We start from the raw sequence: 7,448 nt of genomic DNA on the forward strand, positions 1-7,448 counted from the left end.
GGGATTACTCTGGAAAGTGTAGATTTTCTATGGAAAATCACATTTTCTCAAAAATTCGGGAAAAACAGGCTTGCTGGACAGCTTTCCACGTCTGTAAGCGTCTACCTCCGAAAGCAGCAGCAGCTTGGAGGGGAACTGAAAGGAAAGCCGAACCCACAAGCGTAGTGAAAGGCACAGCCGTGTCTTCCCCTAAATGCTGGACTCCTTTATTACCCGCTGTCCTCCTGGGCCGTCACGGTGACTCCGCAGAGCACCAGCAGCGGCCAGGCACGGACGAGACGTCGCTCATGAATGGCAACGTTGGCCAGAAGCAGCAAAGCAGGGATATGGGGCCTCTTCCAACTTTGCCCTGGCCGGCAGGGAACACGCGATGTCGTTTCCATTCGCCCCCGGCCGAGATGGTTGTGTCTGTCCCCATTGGTACGTGCCTTTCACAGCGGGAGATCTAGTAGCTCGATTTCTATACAATTAAGAGTTATGCTCCAATAATTCTTTTTAACATGACACAAAATGTTCAGCCGAAATCCAGATATCCTCCTGTTGCCGGTCACTGGTGAAATTTCTTCTTTAACATTCACGGCACAAGGAGCTATACTGGAGGACAGGAGATGTGAGAATAGGTTTTGCTGCTAAAGGAAGAAGCCATCAAATTGTGCATTCAATGTTGACATAAACTTTCACAAGGTTGAATCTTTAGATGTGGTTTTGCTCCTTTTGTGGAGTTTTAAATGCATATATATATTTTATACGTAGAGAAAATTAATATTAGAGATGTTGATTTTTTTCTCCATACACTGCATTTAAAAATAACACTGCATCTCAGTTCTGAATATGCATTGTGAACTGTGGTACTACTGTGCTAACAAATATTGAGTGTGCTCTGGGTGGAGGGAATCAAAATCAGGATCTGCTCTAAAACCCTAGAAAAGCCAATATAGCAAAGAAATGACAAATTCCTGCCGGGTCAGCAAACAAGCTACCGATGAAATTCAGGGTGCTGAGGGTCTCACAAACCAGGCGTGAGCCCAGCAATATTCATTCCCCCATGAACCATGGAAAAGAGAAGAGGAAAGAGATTGTATGGAAGAAAGAGAGGGGAGAACAGAGCCACTGCTGAATTATTATCCATTTCTGGCCCAAATCCACTAGACTGAGTCCCTTCTTATGAGAAAATATCAAGCCACGGGTTTTCCCGCTTACATAGCCAATGCCTTACGCTGCAGTTTCAAATTATGGGATCCCATTTTACAGCCACCTGTAGGTCTTCCTAAAAAAAATTTTCTCTTCAGTTTTGTCTAGGAATTGCTAGAATTTCACTATGAGAAGCTGCATCGTGGCCAGATGCTTTGAATACAGCAGTATTTCTGTATTATTTATTTCAAAATGCCCAATAGTGGGAGGAGAAGGAAAGGAGAAGGGGATTCAGCTGGAATAATTTAAGAAATTTTGATTGAAAAATAAAAATCTTTCCTTTTCCCTAGTACGCCCTTGTTGCCACTAAAACATAAAGGCTTTTAAAATACTCAAAATAAAAAAGTTAAGTGGAAAATTAAAATGCATTAGTCAAAAAATTTCAAGCCAGATGCTTTCAACATTATCAGAATATTTTATGCTGTTTATTGTGTTCAAAATTTTTGTGAAATCACTGTGATTTCATAAAGTATTCCTGTTTAGATGGAACTATGCATTCTCTGGTGGAAAATGGTTCCAATAAAGTTTTCCAGTCCTCTCTGCAGAGACTGAAAGGTTTATTGCACTTTTACAAGTAGCCCACCATGGAAGCTTTATAATGCAAAGGAGAGAAGTGACACTGAAGACTGTTCATCGCGTGACCGTAACTCTGCTTTCCACGTACCAAGTCTCTGTGTGTGTCTCTGCGCGAGTCCAACGACGGTTGCGGTGGTGGGCTGTGTAGTGGACAGGACGACTCCAAAAGCCAAACTAAACAGCCCCATGCAAAGTCTGTTTACAAGATTATTGCCTTAGCTCAGCTATCCGACCATTACATTTATACAAAGCTGTTCATATAACCAAAGGCCATATCTAGGATTGATAGCTGGGGGAAAAAAAAAAAAAGACAAAAAAAAAAAGACAACAAAATGCAACCAAGTTACTTCCACAAGCAAAATGTCAACAGGACGTGATTCTTGAAGTAGACTTTATTTTCATGGGAATCATCAGATGCTCCTTCTCCACTTTTGCAATTTGTAGACAGTAGTACTGTGCACTAAATTGGATCTATAATCAGTGAAGCAAACAGCTCATTTTCAGACTCTGAGGTTATTGTTTCTGAGCCTATGATTTCTAGATAAAATATTCATGTCACAATCATACATTTTACTTTCATATTCTTACATTCGTGAATAACACTTATTTGACAGGGTTTTTTTACCTCCTTTGCATGAGATGTGTTCATAAAATCAAGGTTAATAACATAGCTGAGATGTCAAAAGAAGTTATGATTTCATCTATATTTGTCCATATGGGATGGTATATGTATTATAAATAAAACATACTTTTGTGAACCTGAACTGAATGTAAACATTAAGTGGATCAAATAAAGTAAAGTAAAATATTTAGTCTTTTATTTTCATATAGTACAACAATTTAGGATTTCAAATATAAGTATAGGAAAAAACCTGTTACTCATTTTTCCTTCTGCCCTTCAAGCGTATTTGATCAAGTACCATGTGCAGTTAGACAGTAAGTTATTGTAAGTCTGCTATTAATCAGGGCAGTATTTGTGGCTGTTGTTAAAAAAAAAAGTATATTTTTGTCTGTGTCAGAAATGTTATATTAAGACTATACCTAACGAAGCAGATAGGAAGCATAATATAGATATATATGTTTTAACTTCATTTGTATTGTATTCAGTAGTGCCCATGCAATTCAGGAAAATACTGTCTGGTTTGGGGTCTGGTTTGTCCATCTATTAAAAATAAAGACGTTTATTTTATTATCACTCAGCATCCCCTGAGGTTTTGTATCACGGGCACAGCCCCGCAGAGGTGAGGTGGCCCAGGCAGAGCGGGAGCTGGCCCTTGCCCGGGGGGATCAGCGTGGCCACCCCAGTGGCTACAGCCCTGCCCCAAAACCTGGCTCCTATGTTGGAAACAGAGCTCTCATTTCAGTCACCTCTTCCTTGTCCTCACAACCACAAAGAAGAGCCCCCGAGCTCCAGGGAAACCTATATCCAGTGGGAATCCCTCCTGCAGACCCCTCGCCAAGGACCTTTCTCTTGCGGGTGTTGTACGGGGAGGATGGGACCCGAAAAGGGGCCGCGGTTTGGGCAAGGAGCAGAAAATGTGCTACGGGAGCGGGAATGCGCGTGCCTAGAGATTGCAGCTGGGTTCCACCTTTCGTGCGTGTGGACTGGAGCAAGGGTTTGGTAATTTTTCATATAGTGGAGGAGCCCTTTGCGGTGGGACATAAAGTCATCCTGGGTATTGCATGTGTTATAAATACAATTATTTAGAATTCAAGATTTTAGCTAACTGAAAACCAAATCTGTGCTTTTATCCTCCTAGTAAGAGTTTGATCTAATGTCAACTGAAGTCAAAGGAAAGACACAAATGGGTGGCTATCCAAGTGCTACTATAATGACAGTATATATGGTGTATTTATCCCCCAGGTGCTTTGCAAAAATACGTGGGCAACACTGTCCACTCATGGATGGGGAAAATAAGGCACACTGGTTTGTTTTCCAGGGCACTGAGGTGCTCGCTCATGGAGCAGAGCACAGACAGGGGTTTTCAAACAACGTCAAATAGCGTAGACATTTCCTTGAGGCCATAACGCTCTGGTCTCTCTTGCAATTCAGGAGTTGGTCCCCACCCGCGCTTTTGAAAAACTGAAGCATGTTTTAAGACAAGAGCCCTGATATCTTGTAAATCGTATCTCAGAACGAAAGCAAGTCCATAACCCTGCAGATTCAAAAAGGCAAGAAAAAGCATGAAGTAACGGTGCGCTGGTGACTGCTGTGGAAGCATTACTGAACTGTTTCACCACCTGACATCATAGGTAAAATGCCACGTGCAGGCCAGCTGTGGCCAAAACCTCAGCAAAACCCTACTTAGGAGACTCTATTTAGGAATCACTTGAAACTTTTAATAATAACAGCTTATTTTTTTAAAAGAATAATTTAGGGAAATTTTTTCCATATTTTTCTCTCAAATTCACAAAAGGGACAGCGGGCATAAAAACAAATAGTGGAGAAGTAAATGAGAAAGAAGTTAAGGTCTTTGATGTAAGCATTTTTAAACAATATTGAATATTGAGTGTTGAATATTGAAGCAATCACTTTCCACCACAGCCACACAAGGACTGATGGCAGGTGAATACCAAGCAATTACATGAAATGTATGAAGCCTCCCTCTCTTTAAATTACATTTATGTTGCCAAGCACAGTTTAAAATCCACAAAAAGGACTGAAAAGACCATAAATACTGAGTAATTTTCCACTTGAAAAGAGTGAACCTGGGTAGACCCAAATGCCATGACACCTTCCCAGCTGGGACGGTATCAGACTGCCCCTGGAACATGCCTAAGCACCTTCAATTTAGTGGTGAGGATACAGCCTGAGAGATAAACAAAGCAGTTCTCCACTCCTGACCTGGCCTTTTGGGCTTCTTTTGGGGCCAAAGGAGAGAAGCTGACATGTATAAAACATGACTAAACTCAACCTAATGCACACATTACCGTGAGACGGGTCACACGGTAGAAATGCCCATGAAGATGTTTAAACATTGGTGAGACGTGGCCCCTTCTTTCTCTTGCTCCTTAAGAAGGAGGCTGAAGCCATGAATATGATCACACTAAACAAATAGCTGAGGAATTAGTCCTAGGAGGGGGACTTTGGGACATGGAACCTTTAGGAAGCGTTCACAGAAAGAGCATAGTTGTCAGGGGAGGGTTTGCACCTGACTGTCCGGAGCACTGACCTTATGCGACCGAGACTACAAAAATAGATAAAGGAAAACATCAATCTAGGTTGCAAGGGATGTGCTGTGACTGGGAGAGACATATGCTATCTCCCCAACTAGTGTTAACAGATAACAGGTGAAAAACAATGTAATTGAGGCTGTAGTCAGGAATAAGGTGATGCTAGAAAATAAGGTAGTGGACAGCAGAGGGGAAAAAGAAAGTAGTTCTGTGGATGAAAGAATTGATTAGGTTGGCCATATTTAATTGATTTAGGAAACACTGTGATGTCAGGAGACAATGAAGTTGTTTGTGTACGAATGCAGGAAACCTGGGTAATGAGGTGGAAGAACGAGAACTACCAAAACCAGACATGAAAACCTCTCGTACAGAGTAGGGGAAAGATGATGGAATAGCTCTCAAGATGGAAAAGGATTTGAAAAGAGCATTTGCTGAGGTTATATACTGGATTATATAGGCCTAAAGAATTTAACTTGAATGTGGACAGACACACTTTTAATATTATATAGTGAAAGAAATACTACTTCGAAGGGCATGACCATGTAAACATGAGAAATCTGGCAGAATCTGGGAAAAAAAGGCTGTTGTATTGGCAGAATATTAGGAGTTTTAGTCCTGTGGGGAATAGATTTCTTCCTCAAACAGTCAACACACATAAAAGAAGGGGTGCTATTTCAACTTTGCACTTAGTGCATTAATACAGCATTACAAAATATCTGGTGCTAGAAAATAACCTTGTATAGAAAGCTGAGAGTGATTAGGTCATCTTCATATACAAAGAGAAATGAGAGGAGATATTTAAGATGGAAATATATTAATTAAAAGATTAATGGGTATACAATACCATAGAACAGATTTGGAATGGGAATTAGAGGCAAATTCCTCATCACATAATTGAATTTCTCAAATAGTTGGAATATTGTAGACAAGAAGCAGAAGTAGTGCTAAAATAGATCTTGTGAATGAAACAGCAATGATGGTCAGGTCCTGGGTGTGTCATAGTCCTACATCCCATGCTGCTCCTGATCCTAATATACATCATCCTAGCAATCTAAGCACACTTGAAGTAAGTTTGAGTGGCATCCTTCAATGTAAAATGGTAGTAAATCAGTTCTTAGCCGCCTGTTAATTCTTCCAAGTAAGAGTTTTCTGTGGTTACGACTGAAGCACTAAAATTCATTTACTTATTTGGAAATGGACATGGTCATTTTTTTTGCCAAGCTACTAATGAATTTCACTGCAAGCAAAAGGAATTGAATATATCCTGCCAATTTACTAATGGAATATAGTTATTGTCTATGTATTAATAACAGAGATTAGAGTGCTGCACTGCACTTTGTGTTACTCAGCAGTTCACATCCATCAAAGCATTGAACACAATTTTCAGAAGGACTTAAAGGGAAAGATGCTTCCAAAACCGATGGGTCACTGAGGGCATGCCATTCCAGGAATGGGGCAGCTCCAGTTGCCTGGCTTCTTGTGATTTCAGCATGATTAGGGAAGACACAGGTTATCCTTGATTGATGTTATTTTGACGACAGAGACGTCCACTTTATGTCAGCTATGCCAATAACCGCTGCAGAGCCATGACTGTGAAAGACTTGTCCTCCTTTGAGGTTGGGCAGGAGCATGGCCACGGTGAGAGGAACGACAAGGTGCCTGCTGCCCACCAGCCTCTAGGTCTTGCCTCTGCCCCTCCCTCCTTTGGTATTTGTGTTGCTCTGGTCTATGGTCAAGCATAATGATTAAGTCTGCCCTCAGCACCACAGTGGGTTGTCTGGGTATGAACTTCAATACAGCATACCAACAGCCAGTCAATAATGGGAGAGAGATGCCTTTAAAAGATCGTTTTGTCCCACAGAATTCAAAAAAAAGCAGTGGAGTTCTGCTGGGTTCAATGGCATGCTATACTGAGCAGTTCCACAAGCCATCCTTTTAACAAATTTTAAGGTTTCCTTTTTTTCTCTCCTATATACCAGCACCTCTGAAATCCAGAGTATCTTAATTTGCCTTCTTCCACAGTGAGGTTTTCCCACTCCAGCAATGATCAACAGCTACTGTTGTCATCTCACAAAGTGCAAGCCTAGTTGCTCAGCACGTAAGAAGAATATAAGTAGTTAGCAATAAAAGAGATTTCTAGCCTCTACAGTTTGTTTCTTACACACAAGGATAAGGTGACAGAAATATGACAAACAAGTAAACTGAATACCAGAGGTAATATAATTGTTCAGGGCTAGCATACCAGAGAGCTATGTAAACTTTATTATTCTGTGTGACTGTCAAAAAATATTATGTTTCAGCAAAGCAATGAATTAATAAGTTCTTCTCTTTCATTCTTGTTTCCTGCCCATCAGCAAAGTAATATTTGAAGAGATTATGTTCTCTTATATCAGTTACCTGTTCTGCGGGATATTGTTAAATGTACACTTTAATTATGCTCTCAAAACCATATCCTAATTGCAGATTAGTGATGAACTTCAGTAACTAGATGTAAGACAGCCAACCTA

Source organism: Harpia harpyja, chromosome 22 (assembly GCF_026419915.1).
Source record: "Harpia harpyja isolate bHarHar1 chromosome 22, bHarHar1 primary haplotype, whole genome shotgun sequence".
NCBI lineage: Eukaryota > Metazoa > Chordata > Aves > Accipitriformes > Accipitridae > Harpia > Harpia harpyja.